The sequence below is a fragment of the Epargyreus clarus genome, unplaced genomic scaffold (genome assembly GCF_041222505.1).
Source record: "Epargyreus clarus isolate Ecla_fem2 unplaced genomic scaffold, WU_Ecla_fem_2.2 ptg000011l, whole genome shotgun sequence".
NCBI classification, from domain to species: Eukaryota; Metazoa; Arthropoda; class Insecta; order Lepidoptera; family Hesperiidae; genus Epargyreus; species Epargyreus clarus.
The window spans coordinates 4,327,662-4,347,730 of NW_027332219.1; positions in this window are offsets into that span (position 1 = coordinate 4,327,662).

Consider the following 20,069-nt stretch of genomic DNA (forward strand, 5'->3'; position numbering starts at 1 on the left):
ACACAATTTATAAAAGAAAGGTCTAAATAAAATATTACTTTCGCAAACGAGGTTCTTAGAAAAATAAATTACAATATAAATTTTCTTTTTACAAATTGACTCCAGCTCGAAAAACCCAATGAACAAAATAAGCCCCCCTATCTCTATATTATCGTGGGTTCCTAAATCCGACCAATAAAATTAGTCCTACGCTAGCTGGCTAGTGATGGAAGATGTTTAAAATATCGATAGACCATAATATCGATACTTTCAGTAAATTCATTATGTACGCTACGTAACCTAAATTTTGACCGAATTTTAGTCACTAATTGTCACAAACATTACTTCCCAAAATTTGATCCTTACACGAAACTATCAGATAGTGGAATAATATAGTGGGTGTAAGTTTTTTTTTAATGAATTCGTTCGATCCCCGGCTAGGGAAAATGATATTTTAAAAAATTAATGATGCAGTTTTAGTTATTATCAAAATCAGCCTCGTAACTCCTTGCAGCATTTTTCGCCAATCGTTTCAGATTTAGCCCTGGGGGATTACTATCATCTCTTAACACAATATTATTTTAATCACACTTTTACTTTTTTGGCAGGAAATTTAGCGTATTAAGCAAAATATGACAATTTCAGTTGGTTTTATACAATGGATAAGCGAAAAATTAATAAGGGTTTAAGTTTGTTCAACTGTGTATGACGGAATATCTTACTATTTAACTATGATGGATTTTAAAAGATGGTGGTAGGCCCCCTAAAGGCCTATTTGAAACATTCACTCTGTATTTACCTTGAATTTGAATATAATAGCCAGAAGTTACAAATTTATTTATTTGCTTACATTCAACCCTGTAACTGTAATTACCAGATCTAATTATCCAGCAGTGTTGTAATTAGCTTGGAGTCTATAAATTAATCAGCTCGTTATGCTATATGTTGGCCACAAACAAGCGATTTGTCTCAGATTAGCTTATAATCTCCAGTGAATGAGGTGAACAGGGTAATCATACATTGCAATAATCGTGAATAATATGATTTACATAGATTCATGATCTTAGTAATCTTGTTTAATTAAACTTGCTTATAGTAATAGTGTTTATGAAAGCGTGTCAGTTTCACGACTTATGTGGATCTTAAAGGCTTTACTTAATTAAGAGATGTCGTGTGATGGTCGGAAGTCGGATGGGTTACCGATAGAGGCAAGAAATGAGTGTTGAGGACACGTTTAGCCGTCAGTTCCGGTTTTACCAATGCTTTGTATTTAATTATGATCCCATCCTCTATTACACTTCCACTGCTAGGCACACACCTTTGAAAACTATTTTTAAGAACTGGCAGGCGCGTAAGTTTTCTCAAGTTTTCTTTCAACGTTGAGGCACGTTAAAATTAACATAATCTTAACATGAGTAGTTGAAAATATCATAGACAGGCTGATCATTATCCGTCACCTTCTTGTCGCAATCTGCATAAGACCAGCGTGATAACCTTTTAAAAAAACTTTTGTCTTGTGGTACTACGAATAATATACATTACATAAAAAACTACGTCTCACAACCATCTTTGTGCGAATTATTTAGAAAATTGTGTTTACAAAATGCCCTAATATCGATACATTTTGCCCAGTTGCCCATCCCTACTCCGTTATCGTGCAGCAACCAATCGCCACGCTCCCCTGACGTATTGCCGTACGTTCGTCTGAAGCTATTTATTCACACAAAAAAACTACGTCTCACAATTATCTGAGGCAACTTTTTAAGAAATGTGTGCATACAGAATACCCGTTTCATCGATACATTTTGCCCAGTTGCCCATCCCTACTCCGTTATCGTGCAGCAACCAATCGCCACGCTCCCCTCACGTATTGCCGTACGTTCGTCTGAAGCTATTTATTCACACAAAAAAACTACGTCTCACAATTATCTGAGGCAACTTTTTAAGAAATGTGTGCATACAGAATGCCCGTTTCATCGATACATTTTGCCCAGTTGCCCATCCCTACTCCGTTATCGTGCAGCAACCAATCGCCACGTCCCCCTGACGTATTGCCGTACATTCGTCTGAAGCTATTTATTCACACTGAACACAAATCCACTGAGTTTTGTGACGTAATTTCAGTCCCCCTACTCGAGACGAATGGAAACGATTAAGCTTTTAAAATATTTCTTTTTTTTTCATATAACAGACATAAGTAATGTATATTTATTTCACCTGGTGGTAATTTGCGGATAGTAGAATCTTTTGTTAGTCGACATCGAAAGAACCGCCGCTACACCTATTGCTTCCTAACAACAGCACTATTAAGCGCTGTAGTATCCTGCTTTGAAGAGTGTGGTACTTGTGCACGGCGTAACAACTTTATCCTTAGGGGAAATGCACCTGTGGTCAATCTCAGGTAGGAATCTAATCGCACCTGGGATCACATTACAGATGTCCATTGGCAGTAGTAACCTACCATCCGGTGGACAGCAAGCACGTTTGCTGGTTCAGTACTTAAAAAAATTGGATTTGATTACTTTTGAGAACTAAGTTGAAATGTCTCCCTTACCAAATCTTCCAGACAAAAAAACCGTAGCGCTTAACATTATGTGTGGCTATAAGGACGAAATAGAGGTGGTGGTGGTAGTACCTTTGCAGTCGAATGTCAAGGAGTTATATCCCCTAAATACAATAAACATACATTTTTATATTTTTTAAGATGTTCCATAAACACACCGTTTAGCATTTAGATAAGAATTTCAGATTTTAAATATGTAAATGAATGTCTCGTTGTTCATTAGAGACAAGGTTCTTCTAAGCAGCGTTTTAAGCGCCATCTGCTTAAGAATTAATGTAAGATTTCGTATGTTTTCTGACAGCTTTGAAAATTTTGTAAACATGTTCTTTATATAATTTAATATCTTCTGTATTTGCTTTTACTTGCCTGTAATGACGACGAATTTTTTTTCATGCGAGTAATTCGAAATATTTTCATTTAGAAATTAAATTTTAAAAATTAGAATATTCTAATGCTGCATTTCATTAAATGATTAATAAATCTTAAATATTTAAATCAAAAGTAAAGTTTATTTTTATACTTAAAAACACATTAATGATACAATAATGACAACAATAAGGATTATAATTAACACAACAATTGACGACACCAAAACAGGTCTAGAAGACGTTATACCAACAAACAAAAACACAAAATCAAAAGTGTAAATAACTTAAGGAAACTAATAGACATGCTACTAAGCCTATTATGCCCTCTTAAATATCACATTATCACATAATCATCAGCTCATTAAATAAACGGAACTCCTCAATCAACAGTAGCTAGTTATCCGTTCCACTTGCCCATAAAAGCGGGTGGCAATACAAATAAAATAAAAGTCGATCAAGGAGGCCATCGCTTAAATTAATGGTACATCCATTTGGTCAAACTTCAACCGATTCCAGTGCTATTACGGCCCACCATGAGATCCACATCTAAATCTAACGCATATATCCTTTAGTTCGGTCGCCAGATTGATGCCAGTCCAGTAAGGGAACTTGGAACAAAAAATATGGATGCTATTTATTTGGGTGGTGGTCTAATTTGTAAAGGTAAGCGGGACGGATGAGTAGTACATACGAGGAAAGATGACTGTGAGTGTCGTAACTTATAAGTTTTCAGTATTTTTCAATTTATTTCAATTAATTTATTATTAATAACATAATATTTTGTAACAGGGCGGTATCATTGAAAATATTTTTAAAGTAATTTTAATTTTACGTTAAATTTTAATATTACATTAACTTAACATTACAGATTTTTAAAGTTAGTTTTTTTTGACGATTAATCTAATTAATATAATAATCGTCTACTCTGTTTAACTAATATAAAAATTATTTAAATTTAATTTAATAGCAACAATCAAAACATTCAATAAAATTGACTAAGAAACAATGCAAAATTTAAATTGCTGACAATCGAGGAATATGAAATTTTATATAAAAGTTCCATATAATGTGGATATAGTTTTGTTTTCTTCATTTAGCTCTAACTAGCTAAATAAGCGATGAAAAGTTACATGATTGAGATAAAATACATCCTGCATATAGTAAACTACTTTCTTATCTTTTTCTTTCTAACAAATTTGGTTTTATACTCTGCCGTCTAACACTTGTCCCGTACACATAGACCAAAAGGGTCATTGCAATCTCGGAAGGTCGAACGGTGCGTTTTATTTGATTAGCTGTCACTGGCTCGATTATGGCGTATGTTTTACAAATACCACCACTTGAGCTCTGTTCATGGCAATTGATCATCTATTTGGCTTTATTGCAGGTAATATTTTAGTGATTTTTTATTTTTGTTTATTTATTTGTTGTATCACGTCTATAAAATACAGTTTTATGAACAGCAATCTTATTATCTAATGGCGTTTTCCCATCAACTTTAAATGGGGTTAATTGGTAGCAAGCTTAACATTGTAAGAAAATAGTGCTTAATGCATTATTTTGTGTCGTCTGGATTTCCATTTTATTACCTACTGTCGACTTTAAAAACCAATTATTTCTAGTGTCCTTTTTGGAAATTGGTCGACGAAATACATTTTTTATATTCTATAACTATTAGCCCTCCTAACGTGTTCAACGCTACCAAATTTTTGCTGAGCTTCCATAGTTCATCCATCTAGTTCCATAGTTCTCCAATACTCTTATAGGAGTGCTATGAGAAAAATTGACGTACATATATAAAGTCACAGTAATATTTTCAAAGAAATTACAAGAATAACTTATGCCTAATGAGCCCTCATTAAATAAATAAATATCAAATTCAGCACCAAAAATCACAGTGACATGAAAATCACGTTAGTCGAATGAAAAAAGCAAAGGCGAAATCTTATTCTTTTCGGTAATTGCATTTCCCCTAAATGTGAAGATATACAGCCCTGTTCAGAAAGATAAAGGGTAGCAGAGGGGTGGGATTTCGAAAATCTGTTCCGATGTATTTATTTCACGGGGATTAAGGAAAATGGAAGAACATCTTGTGGTGTAATTAATGGTGTTTATTTTCCATAGCCAAAGGTGATCGAAATAGTATTTTTTAAACTATTTGAGTAGCAGACGAGCATGCAGTCCATCTGATGGCAAGCGGCTGCTACCGCCCACGGAGATTTGCAAAAAACCCAGATAAGATTAGTGTCTCATCTGAGGTCACAAATCCGCCGCTACTCAAGTATGTCTCCCTTACCACAACCTTCAAATTAAAACACAGCAGCGCTTAACACTGCTGTTATTAGGCAGACATCGATGTGGTGGTGGTGCCGCTGAAGTCGAACTACACAGGCTTCTACCACTTTCAATTAGTATGGTTTAACCAGAGAGGCATCACACCTATCTCTTGCGTGAAGGAGTTCTAATCTATGTGTAGATGCCGGCTGACATACATTCGAGGCGTTCTAACTAACTACCATAACTAGTTCAATCGCTAAGAAATCGGTTTAGTGGTGCCTCCAGAACCAAGCTACGAAGAGTAACCATGTCAGATTTCTTTTATCACAAATGAATACCAATTTAAACGACTTTAGTACAAGCAAAAGTATTATACTCAAGAATTCAAAACTCAGATAAGGCGTCAACCTTCGGTACCAAGTCCATCTATCAAGAAGAATCGGCTGTTTCATATTTTATTAGGAATGAATGAGTGTATGAATAAATAATGGAATTGTTGAGAGGGAATTTGTAATGCTCCATCTGTTTTATCTCGAATCTGAGACGCTTTCGAATTGGAGATGAAAGGTTACGAAAAGTGTACGCTCAGGATATCTCGGGGTTTCGTAACGTCACCGGGATGAAATCTAATATACATTCTGATAATATATCGGTTAAACTGATCTTATTGTTTTGTTAATTTATATAATTCGATTATATTTGTTAATTGTCCCAAAAGATCTGAAAATATTTAAACCCGGGAATTGAACCCAGGAGTATGTGGTTATTAAATGGATAGATTAAGAGCATTATTTTTGTTACAAATTATATTTTATATGGAGTTGGTCCCTATGGAATATCAATGTATATTTTTTTGAGTAGACAAGCAGTACACCTGATGGTAAGTGGACACTGCTGAACATGTAATCTGTAATCAATCCTAGATTAGATTACATTCCTTTCTAAGGCCATAGATACGATGCCGCCTGTGCGGACTTAGGTAGTTGCGTTTTGTATGTCTCCATTATCACACTCCTCAAAGCGAAACACAACAGCACTTAATACTGTAGCTATAAGTCAGAAATAGGTGTGACAGTAGTACCTTTTAAGTCGAACAACAAGGAGTTCTATCACCTTTTCTAAGGTAGCAACACATCTATGGTGACGTCAGCCAAGACATCTGTCTTACACGAAATCACTTATTAGTATCATTAGACGGCAAAAACCCTTAACGTACAAAAGATCACTAGAAAAACAAACAAACAAGTCAATTTCCATAAAGAACCCTTGTAGGACCCAATCCACACCTAATTGATCACGCACACACCCTTACGACGAGAACCATTCACGAATGTTTTGATCTTAAGGACGCATAAGGGCATGAATTGTTAACTTCATCTTCACGTTTACATGTTATGCGTGTAATAAAAATGTAATGGGATTTTTTTTATAAAATTGGAGTAATGATGCAGCTTTATCGTAAGGTAGGTGGCATAAGACCAATGGGGATAGTCACCGGCTAGTAGCAGACGAGAATGCAGTCCAACTGGTGGTAAGTCGCTACTCCCGCCCATAGACATCCGTAATCAACCCGCAGATATTTTTTAAACATAAACGTTAATTTTTGGGCTTAACACTTTTTTTATAAGTATACATAACGATAATTCAGACGGGCTACCCGGTAGAAAGCATTTGCAACACCAGAGGAGTGGCCAATGCATCGCCTTTAAAGGAGAGCTCTTTTTGCACCTTTCTTGAAGAGTCCCATGTCGTAGCGCTCCGGGATTACCTCAGGAGGAAGTTACTTCCACATTCCACGCGGCAAAAATGACCATGCAAACCGATGGAGGACCGCCACGGGTCCGGTAACATTGTCGATTATCGCATTTTCTTCGTTGTATTTCCTTATCCAAAGTAGATCTAAATATATAGGACAACTGGTAAAAAATAGTAAAAATTTAGTATTATTCATACCAAAATTCTACATGTAGATATCATAGATATAAATTCCACGTTTGTAAACCCCTAACACTCGAAGCCTTTGATTTGAGTGCAAACACGTGACCAATTAGAGAGGAAGGGTTCATATTGATTTCAGGGTACGGTCGGCCCTAGGGTTAGGTATCTTGATTATAGGTATCAAGTTATCCATATACGAAAATAGATGATTATTTCCGTATTTCTAAATTACTGTCATTTCTGTGTTATTTTAGATTATTGCCGTTTCTAAGCTGTTTGAATGGGAAATTTTGGATTAGGATTTTTTTAAGTGCCACGTTTTAGGTTTTCTTAGGTGCCATGAACACACACACAAAGACACAAACACCCAGACCCAGATCAAAATTAATAATTTAATATATCTATCTGGCCGGGGATCAAACCCGGGACCCTCTGCGTGTCAGGTCTGACGCTCTATGGAATGGTGATCGCTCTGATACACGGGACGTGAAAAGGTTATGTTTCTTAATCACTGAACTATCAATGCTTTACATACATTAAACTACACATATATGAATACAAGTGTAGTTTTGTTCCAATTTAGTACTGCAAGATGGCCTGTAAATTGAGCTTGTCAACAACCCAGTACTGTCCCACTGCTGGGCACGGGCCTCCTCTCAGAATGAGAAATATTAGGCCATAGTCTACCGCGTTAGCCAAGTGTGTATTGGTAGACCTCAGGTATCTTTGAGACTTTTTTATATATATCAGGTGTGAAGGTTTAGTCACGATTTAATCCTTCACCGTTTACGTAATAAATAATTTCTAATACGCACATAATTTACAAAAATTGAAATTGCCTGGGATTTAAACCTTGGACCCTTCTACTGAGATACTAAGTTTCTTAACCACTGTACTATCGCTGTACATATGTACATTAACTAACACACACATACATAACATGTATGAATACAAGTGTAGTTGTGTTCCAGTCTGGTTCTGCAATTAGGCCAGTTTCGGGAGCAGCGCATGTTAATAATTAAGTGACTGACTAGATTAGTTCTTCAGTTGGCCAGCCGGCTGTGTAGACAGGCTTTTAGATGTAAATTGTCAAAGGATTTGTATTTACTTACCCTTGAATCTTAGTTATGATAAACAGTAAACTTATTGCTAAATTATTTGATAGTTAACTAGATAGTAATTTAAAGAATAATAAATTGATAATTTTGTAGACAAAAATACACTATGTAGATAAGTAGTTTTGTGATTTGAAATTCGGCGTCTGGATCTGGGGTCCCAAGGTTCGAATCCTCAAATTTTTGGAGATATAATAGTGAAGGAAAAGAATGTGGTAAAACACCACACTAACCGTTAATTGCTAGTAATTAACCATCGTAGAGTCAACTTAGGGTAAGTTGACTAGGGTAACTTAGGGTAAGTTGACTCTACGATGATGATCTAGGGTAAGATGATGCTACATTTTAGAACAAAACTCGTGTTGGTGGTGGTATGTATGGTGTATATTATTATTTCTTGCATCTGCACGCATCCTTTGTGGGAAGGAGGGTAGTACATACTGCATAATTTTAAATATATACCATCATACATATCGGTAGCGGATTGTTGCGAAATAGTTAAAATCTTTACCTAAATACCCATCATGCTTAATTTATCATCAGCTATTACTTAAAAAGAGCTAAATACTAGGCAAAACGTTATTGTATTTTTTTGCAAAACCTCATACTGCTCTATCATCAGCTATTACATACTAAATAGCGAAATACTAGGCAAAACCTTATTGCAATTTTTTGCAAAACCACATTACACGTAACAAGGTGCGTACAATCATCCAGAATCACGTAACTTAGCGCTACGAAGGGAGTGAGTGTCCTTCAATTCTCGCTACTTATGCCCCCAGTAATTTGAAGGATTTAGGCCGGTGGTCTAAATCACGAGCGGTGGCGATTTTATTCATGTTTTAAATTAGTATGCGATTTTACGTATGTTTAATTTCGAGACTAAATAGCCTATTATTGAACAGTAAAATATAAAATGTTATGTGGCACAATGCTTGCGATGTTTTAATTATGTCGTACTCATATCAAATTGAACGAAAATTTGTAATTGAAATATTTAATAAGTCTAAGATATAATCTTGGAAACTTATATTTGTGGCTTTCACTTTTAAATCAAAATTTACTATGTATTATTTACTTTCGATCAGAAATAATGTGTAATGTACAGTGTATATGCTTTTAAATTCAATTGGGAGTGCATAGTTAAAACTTCACTTCACTTCACTTCACTTCACCTCACCTCACCTCACCTCACCTCACCTCACCTCACCTCACCTCACCTCACCTCACCTCACCTCACCTCACCTCACCTCACCTCACCTCACCTCACTTCACTTCACTTCACTTCATTTCATTTCATTTCATTTTATTTTATTTTGTCTCCGAGCCACATTATCACACCCTTAAATAGTCAATGATTAACTGGCTTTGTAATTTCCTACACCAAATATCTTGAAACACAACTCAATTATTCCCATCGGTTGAGTAGTTACATATTTTGACTCCGAGCCACATTATCAGACCCTTAAATAGTCAATGATGAACTGATTTTGCAATTTCATTAGAACCTACGCCAAATATCTTCAAACAACTCAATTATACCCATCGGTTCAGGAGTTACATATTTTGTCTCCCCACTCTGATCCTCATCATATTTAAATGGGACCAACTTGTAGCAATTGTACACACACGAAATTAAAGGCATTAAAATAGGTTCATAAACGGTAAAGGACCAACTTTTAGCTCGTCTCTATACAATAAAAAAAGAATTATTAAAATCGGTCCACTAACGGCGGAGTAATTCGTGTACATACATAAAAAAAAAGATACCGGCCGAATTGATAACCACCTCCTTTTTGAAGTCGGTTAAAAATCTTGTCAATGTTCTCTCTATCTTTATGTATTTAATCTTTTTGCACAAGTCATTAATAGATTAATCATTATAAATAACAGGCATAGGTCATTCGGTTTTCCTTTAAAAGAAAAACAATTGTACATTTATTGTAATGCTAAAAAACGCGTAAAAAGATTCACATTTAATAAAACGCTGCGTTCCATGACTTACTCCACCGCTTTGCATACCAGCTAGGTATATTTATGTGGGGTTTTTACTCGCAATTCACAGCAACCGGGCTTTGACGACTGATTAGTATGAGGTGAAAACAGGGGACGAATCTCAATTTTTAGTCCTTTGTCCGGGATTTTCCTACGTTTTTGGCTGTATTACGTTATTCTGCTAAATCCCTACCCGTTTTAGAGCAAATATTGTCTTTCAACGTACATTTAGTTGGGAACTGTGGCTTTCATTTCGATGATTAAAGAAATGATTTGATTTGATGGCTTAGAAGTTCGTGTTTATTTTTTAATTTTGATTTAGGAAGGAACACTTTCTGGTTGGACTCGGAATGTACTATCTAATCTATGTCTCTCTAATAACAGCAGTGTTAAGCGTTTTTGTGTTCTGGTTTGAGGGTCGTAAAAACATAGCAAAATTATTAGTAAGTATTATATCGTCATTGGAAAAACCCTCTGTGGTTCGCCCGCGGTGGCACCACCGCTACACCTATGTCTGCTCAATAACAGCAGTGTTAAGCGCTGCTGTGTTATGGTTTGAAGGAAGACATACTTATCCAAAGCGTTCTAACTTAGTCCTTAGGTGTAGCTATTTGTGACAGACCTTACGTAGGACTCTTATCTGGGGTTGATTATAGATGTTCATGGCCGGCAGTAGCCTTCAGGTGGACTGTATGCTCGATTGCAAGTTCTCTACTACACAAAAGTTAAAGTAAAAAGCGTAAACAGTATGAAAATTTTGCAATATATGAAATACGTTTAAAATAATCAATGGGTGTCGTTTAAAATAAATTAACCTTCGAGACATTAATTCAACGTACAAAATATTTTCATCTGACCAGTTAAATACGAATCGGCTTTACCTGGAACGATAAATTATTCAGTTAATGAAGTAAGGCATGACAGATAGGAAATTGGGTGCGTTAACCCCCGAAATGTTAGGGTGGGGGCTGAATCAAGTGTTCGCTTGTAACGTTCGAATTTAAAAAAATATTTTTAAAGATACTTTTGGTGTATCTGGGAAAATTATGAGAGTGAAATTTTAAAATACGAAACCAACATATAGAATCGAAAATATCTAGTTATCTAGTAAATGTGAAAAGTTTTGCAGGAAAGGCTACCAGCAAAGTATTTTATTAATAATAATTTATATATTTTTATTTATTATTATTGTCACTTTTTGCGCGTGTATAATGTACTTGTAATGTACATTTATTGCATTAATTTCGCGTACGTCAAAGAACTTCTTACGAGCGTACACACGTATTTAATGAAATGAACAGCAATAGTTACAACTTGTTGAGTAGGGCAGGAACTTACCATTTAAACCAGGCAAAGTTGCTGTTGTCACGAAAATAGATTCTTTAGTCGTTCACTCCTGACAGAGTGGTCGTGGTTCACGATGTTGCATCAGTTCTGGATGATGCCGCCCTTGCGATGCGCCTCCACTTGTTGCGGTCTTTAGCGTTGCGGCAATATTGGATAATGGACGCTTGTACCCTTTATAAAGTCGCTCCAACGTGTAGGAGATCGTCCGCGTGACCGCTTGCCTTCCATGTGCCCTTGGACAACGAGCCTCTCCATGAAGTTTTGATTTCGGACAATGTGTCCGAAAAAGATATATGGTAACATTTATAACATAGTCTTATTAATCATTGTTAAGGTAATTGTTATCGAGCCATTTGGTCCATCACATTAGTCAGCAAACACCCTTAAATTAGTAAAGGGGTTCAAATAGCAAATGTAAGAATGTTATTGTGATATGAGGTACGTGACATGATATGTTATTGATTATCGTAATACTAAGTTAACTGGAGCATGTGGGTAGCGGATGGGTGACCATTAGTGGTTAAATTTCATGCGCACCACTATACTTCGTTACGTTAAGCTGTTAGCATTTGTTAAATGAATCCTTGTTGAAGATACCTCTATAGGCACCTCCTTCAGTTTTTGTTTTGCGCGATAAACTTGACTAAACCATTCTCATTATGATGATACCTGTACCCAGCAGTAGGACAAAATGGGTTGATGATGATGATGAACGAATAAATAAATTCATAAATGAAATAACGAAATAACGTATAAACAAATAATGGAAATTCAATGAAATAAAGAATAATGGAAAAATATAAAGAAGTAATAAAATTATGAATTATCGACTTAATAAAATTAATAAATAAATAAAGTTGGACGGGATGAAGCGATACTAAAACAAGCTCAAACATTCCCGGAAACAAATTCCATTTAACCGAACGTTAAATAATTCCAGTTAAAGTAAACGTTAATTTATAATTAACTTACCCTTGTCACTGGCCGTCAGTACCACGGTGTGCCAGCAGTTCTTTTGTACCACACCTGTTTGAAACTTTGAAATAAATTCAACATATCTGGGTCAGTCTTCTGACCCAGTGAATAATGGTAACATTTTTTGAATTTGTTTTTTGTATAGTTGTTGTTTTTTGTGTAGGAGTAGTAAAATGCTGCTGTGTTTTAGTTGGAAGGGTGTGTAGGACTTATCTGGGATTGATTATATTGACTGTATGCTCGTTGGATCATATTCGTAGTGAAGTGCTGTAGTGGTCTGTTCGAAGGTACATACAAGGTATAAGTGTATCTTCCTTATCACACCCGTCGATGATGATAAGTTATTACTACCGCGTATGGACATCTATAACCATCTTTATATAGAACAGGGTTTCCATCTGAAGCTGATCACAGATGAGTTATAAGTCCTGTGGACTGAGATATGTAAGTCATATGTGGCCGACCTCAGGTAGGAATATCTAATAATTTCTGGGGTTGATTACAGATGTCCATGGATGACAGTAGCTACGTACCATCAGTTGGACTGCATGCTCGTCTGCTACTCCTATATTATAAAAAAAGTCAGCCAGCATCCTCACGCTTCCATCGAAAAGCAAGAACTGCTTCATACTAGAAATGGTACCTACCTGGTCGAACTAATCAGGTTCTATCACCTTGTTATTAGAACAATCATACTTTATCGAGGCGTTCCAGCTTAGTCCTCAGGGGTAACGACGCGTCTGTGGCCGAACTCAGGTAGGAATCTAATCTTATCTGAGGTTGAGATGAACGTCTGGAGGAGATGGCTTGCGTGCTCGTCTGCCATAACCATTTATTAGAAACTCATTTTCTGTTTCGTTATTACAATTATTTCTATTTTACAAAATATAACAAGTATAACAACATCTTGATTTAAATTCCCAACAATCCTTATTTATTCCCATCATGAGGCTTCACGTAAATTCCGAGTAGCTCGCGTAAGCTCCTGTAATCTAAAACAGCGGTAATTTATTGAAGTCAAATTATTCCCGGGAATTACATCTGACCACCAAGAAAATGATTGTTCTATAGCGGCTTTGCGAACTCCGAAATAGATTTATTTACTGAATGAATGGGAATTTATTTAATTCCCGGTTGGGTTTACCACTTTTGTAATTTGAATTGTATTGTTTGTTGTTTATTTTAACTAGTTTTTCTCTCTGTTATCGCTGTTGGACTTTACATAGCATTTTTTTATTTAATTGAAGTAAATTTGAGCATTCAGTCCATTTACTGGTAAGCAGTAACTGCCGCCCATGGACATCACTCCTGCTTTACGTTATCCACAAATCTTTTTTTAATAAAAACAATTGAGTGACAAATGAACATGAAGTCCACACATGTCGTTAAACAAACGCTATGTAAAAAGCGTACTATAAACTAAGTGATTATTTGACTGACAAAACGATGTGGTCTGAAATAGTTCCAGCTCCACATGTAGGTTAAGTTTAACATTATAAAAACATTTTTTTAAAAGATGTGTGTTATGAAGTTTCTTTCGCCGCTTCTTTTCCATAACGAAGCACCTTGTGAAGTATGTTCGTATTACAAGTTAATTATCACTTGCTAAACGGTGAAGGAAAACATCGTGAGGAAACCTGCATACCTGAGAATTCTTAAAAAAAAAGTTTTCAAAGGTACGTGAAGTATACCAATACGCACTTGGCTACCGCGGTGGACTATGGCCTAATCCTTCACATTCTGAGAGGAGACCCGTGCCCAGCAGTGGAACAGTAATGGGTTGATGATGAATCTTTATAAGAAAAACAGTTTAGATAGACAAGATAACGAATGGAAAAAATAAAAATATAGACATTATTTTTAAAACAGCAGTAAACATTTTCCTTATACTAGACGTCCTAGAAAACAGGACGTAGGAAGGGGGTTAAAAAGGAAATCATCCCCGTTTTCCCGGTTTCAGGAAAATTGTACACCTCTGTTTTTCTCAGCACAATTCTTGTTTATTTCCTTCTTTCTATCTCAGATAAAAGATAAAGTAAACAAGCTTAAGTATCCAAAGCTAGAAATAATAGTTTCTAAAATAATAATTTTAAATTCTACTAATTGTCTACTACTGATATATAATGAATCCTTTTTCGTCATAATATAGGAGTAGCAGATGAGCATGCAGTCCACCTGATGGTAAGTGGCACTGCTTGGACATCAGTAATCAATCCCAGATAAGATTAGATTCCTACCTGAGGTCGGCCAGATACGCCGCTGCAACTGAGCACTGAACTGGATTGTCTCCTAAGTTTGAACACCTGGTCCTGCCCCGTCTTTATCTTCAACCTTAATGTTATTATGCACTTAATATTATAATACGATTAAATAAATATATTAAAATGTGATTATATTGTATTTTATTTTTTACAAAAATTACAATATCATTAAACACATAGATACATATATGCATACATACACACATACATACATGACAGATTGAATTGAAGACATCGTTTCATGGAATCTTTTAAAATGTTTATTTTTTTACAAAACAAATGTTTTTATTCCTTTAAAACTATAGTTGAACAGTGTTACCAGTATCGGTCTGACGCGCAGAGGGTCCCGGGTTCGACTCCCGGCAATACAGATTAAATGATGAATTGCACCCACGATACAGGGAATGCTAGTGTAGGGCTGTGAGAAATTGTTACAAATTACAGAAATAAAGAGTGAACAAACTGTACAAATACCAATTCTCGTTACGTAAACAGTGACGTCATAGTGTGTGTGAAACGGGATGCAGGAAGCGCGGAATCGGAAGTCGTTGATGAGCTTGTGTCGGGAATTATGCTTTGTGATGTTAAAAATGTGTACTTTTCTTTTTTCATATAATTTATTACATTTTAAAGATTGTAGGAATAATATGTTTCGATCTGGTTGATACCGTATGTATGATACTGTACGTAAGTGCGTGCATTCTAAGATCTGGTTCAGTAATAAAAGATGCATCGTACGGATAACAAGCCTTTTATTTACGGACTACCATCGAACCACATTACAATATATTTGTTATCGGTTTCAGGTAGAGCCTTCCTTACAGATGTCCATGGGCGGCAGTGACCACTGATTATATGTTTGAACTTTTTTTCTGTGAGATTCAAAATGTGGTCGGGTGTTTTATTGTAGAAATTATTCATATGTAAGTCATGTGGTACCCCTACCGATCTCCCAAAAAAACAGAACTGCTTTGGCATATTACCAGGTTTAATCCCCGGTCAAATTAGAATGATTTTACCTTTAAAACCACTTTTCCAACCAGAAATTTCCCTTTTGGACTTGAAAATAGACAAGTATAAACAAATACATCGGATACACATCGCTAAATCTTCACCCAACACTAATTCAAGATTAAACTTGCACACGGCATCTATTCCCCAAATATTTGCTCCAATAAATCATCGAGTCCCGGAATCGATTCCAATGAACGGTGATTCTAATTCGATTACTCGATCGCAATCCCATATCGATGCTCATTGGGATTCTATTTGGATTCAATTCAAATGATTGGTTCTGAAACGCGGACTAATAAATTCTCGAATCGCACACTCATTGTTCATAGTTGTGAATTGTATGCCAGTGCATGTGTAATACTACAATGTTCTAGTAGATAGCCTATTTCAAGTTGTTTTGTGACTAGTGATTTTTAGGGTTCTGTGCTCAAGGAGTAAAAGCGAAACCCTATTAGTAAGGCTCCACTGTCTGTCCGTCTGTCACAGGCCTCTATTTTTTAGCCGTAGTACATAGATAGACACATGAATGTTTTACAGAGTATATATATAACAGCAGCCGCTATAAACAAGTTTCAACAACCTTCAAGTTTTTTCATTTTAAGGTACATACGTAATAATATATGTAACGTACGTAATAATATATGTAACGTACACCACGTTACATATATTATTACGTATACCGTACCGGGTGGCGGCACGGCGTCGTGCCGCGGTACACGGCGCCTTGTGCGGTGCACCGCGGGAAACCTTCGTTTAGTTTTTATCGTGATATGGACGCCGTGCCGCTACCCGGTAGCGGCGCCGTGTCATTACACGGTAGCCGGTGCCGCACCGTAGACATGTGCCAGTGCCCTTAGTGTCGTATATCGTGAAATGGAATCAACAAAAGAGAAACGAACTACACTTAGGGTAGATTAATGTAGCCCTAGTAAGAAAGAAATTAAAACCGCATATCGTTAGTATCCGTTACATATGAAAACATTACAAATCTAAATGATACAGTGACATATAGCTTTAGAAGCCACAATAATGATATAATTACGCCAGTGAATCTCACAATATTACCATTCCTAAAACAAAGTACATTTCGACATAAAGAAATTAAAACCGCGTATCGTACAACAACGTTATAAGGGCAGTGAATCTCACAATATTATCATTGCTAAAACAAAGTCCTTACTTTTTCCTTGTAAAAGTTTTTGAAATGCGAAATCAGAAGGCCGATGAATCAAGGCCGCACAAAACTTTATAATTACAGAATTCCAACATTTTTATTTCGCCTACACGGGATGTGGGTTGTTTTAGAATTGACGATACGATTTGGCGGTAACTGTCTCAATGCTGGCCAAGAGTCACTGGGCACTGGGCTCCTTTCAGAGTAAAAGGGGTTCAGCTAAGTATTGTTGAAAATAATAAAAATAAGTAAAAAATAATGAACATTTGGTGGTACGGAAGCCTCCATGTGCGAGTTCGACTCGTACTTGGCGAATTATTTAATGATGTTGTATACGTACAAGCTTCAAAAATAGATTAACGTTATATGGCTCTCCAAACATGATTAACTCACCTGATGGTAGATATCAATAAGCGTATTTCATATTTAACGTCTATTAGAGCAGGATATATTTAGATACCAACATTGTATAAGCAACATTGCCTTTTCATCTTTAATATTTTAAAGCTTTAATAAGTAATTTAATATGACAATAGTTAAAACATGAAACTTCTCAATATTCTCGTAAGAGACAAATGCAGCGGGATCTAACAGATATGCATTTTCAATTCAGTGTTGAGGTGTAAGCAAATCGTTATGTTTAAATTAAGAAAATTATTTTTTAACAGAATTTGTATCGCAAGATAAGTCGTGTCGTATCCTAAGCATTGCGTCGTGTCGTGACATAAAAATATAATGGTCTTATTTCACGAAAACAGAACTTTTATTAATTTCCCTACTGAATGCTTTACCTGACTTTTAGTAACTTTCTTATTTCTATGTCTGATTATCTTGAAAGAAGGCACTGAAATTCTAATAGAAATTCGTTTGATACGAAACGTCAAAATGAACCATAGGACTTGATTTTTTAATATTGTGGAAGTAGCAGACGAGCATGCAGTCCACCTGATGGTAAATAGCCTTTGCTCCAATGGACATCAATAATCAACCCAAGATCCAATTACAGTTCAACCTGAACTCGACCACATCATCTGAGGTCTCACCATGAGGAGTAAGGTGAAATGCCTAAAATATGTCTACTATCTTATACATGCATGTTTGTCATTTCTATATCGTAAAAAAACAAATTCCAGTATTGGGATAAGGAAAACTCTATAATGACTTGGTGCACTATATTTATACTCTTCATTATCATCATAATCATCAACCAATTCTTGTCCCACTGCTGAGCACGGGTCTCCTCTCATAATGAGAAGGATTGGGCCGTAGTCCACCGCGCTGCCCAAGTGCGTATTGGTAGACTTCACATACCTTTGCGATCTTTTAGTTAAATAGCTTTGCATGTTTCCTCACGATGTTATCCTTCACCATTTAAGCGAGTGATAATGAATTTGTAATACGCACATAACTTTGAAAAATCCGAGGTATTGATCCTAAAACCCCTCGGTCGATAGGCCAATTTTATTAACCACTAGGCTATCACTGCTTGTTTATTCTCATCTATTTACACTAAAACCTATAAAACGACTTCCTACTTTATACTTTCTTATACTGGCTTATACTATCTTATACTACCTTTCGCGATATAATTGAAGCGGCGTCACCACGAAACGCCATAACAATATCGTATTATGCAAATGGTTATATCGGAGTGTTTCCTCGTGTTAGTGAGCGCAAGAAAGGGTCTTAAGGTCGTACTTTATAGGCATGTGGGGTCGAATTGTGGTATGATAAAAATATATGAGGTTGTGGACTTACCTACCTTACCTACTTTAGTCTATATGTACTTTAGTTTCTTTTATATGGACATATGTTTAACACAGAAGTAGCAAATGAGCTTGCAATCTAGCTGATGGTAAGTGGCTACTGCCGCCCATGGACATCTGTAATCAACCTCAGATAGGATTAGATATTTCTATCTGAGGTCGGCCACAGATGCGCCGTTACTCCTGAGGCCTATGCTGCCATGGACGTTTGAAATCAATCCCAGATAAGATTAGATTCCTACTTAGGGCGGCCACAGATCCGTCGTTACCCTGAGGCCTAAGCTGGAATGCCCCAGAAATTTACGTACAATGGATACCCAAAAAATGGACACCCAGAGCAAGAATAGTATCTAATCTAAACTCTTTTAGATCATATAAATGGAAAACTGTAGGCCCGCGGGCCGCGTCCGGCGTTTAAGATTCTAGGCGGCAAAGTTGTAAAGGGCGGCAACTTAGGAGGCACTCGAAAACCGTTGAAGGTGGTAGAAACCTTTGTGGTTCGACTCCGGCGGCACCACCGCCACACCTATTTCTACCTAATAACAGCAGTGTTAAGCGCTGCTGTGTTCCGGTTTGAAGGGTGTGGTAAGGGAGACAGACTTTTCCGAGGCGTTCCAGCTTAGTCCTCAGGGGTAGCGGCGCATCTGTGGCCGACCTCAGGTAGGAATATCTAATCCTATCTGGGGTTGATTACAGATGTCCATGGGCGGCAGTAGCCACTTACCATCAGGTGGACTGCATGCTCGTCTGCTACTCTTATATTATAAAAAAAAAAAACCTTTTCTTTTGTACACCTATATTCTAGAGTGCATAAAAAATGCGAAAGAACGGTACGCATTTTGTTATGCACTTCTTACCGTAACTACCTATGTTGTACTTTAGCATCCTTAATTAGGCCCGCAACTTTGAAAAAAGCCGCCCATACCCGTTTCAGTTGGTTCCTCGCTAGGGATTAAACCTGGGACCAATGTTATCTACATTGGTCCCAGGTTTTCATTTACTGTTTTCACAAATGACTTGAATAGCTAAACTCAGCTGAGTTAACTATCCAACTCAACTAAGACTAAATTGTTAAGCTAAGTTGCCTATTTAACTAAAAAGTTTAAAGTACTTCGATATATCTTAGTTCTAAACATTTTACAGCAATTTTTAAACAGCTCTCACGCTGTTTTTTTATATTCATTGCATCCGTCCATTTTGAAGGTGGTAGAACCCTTTGTGGTTCGACTCCGGCGGCACCACCGCTACACCTATTTCTGCCTCACGGTAGCAGTGTTAAGCGCGGCTATGTTCAGGT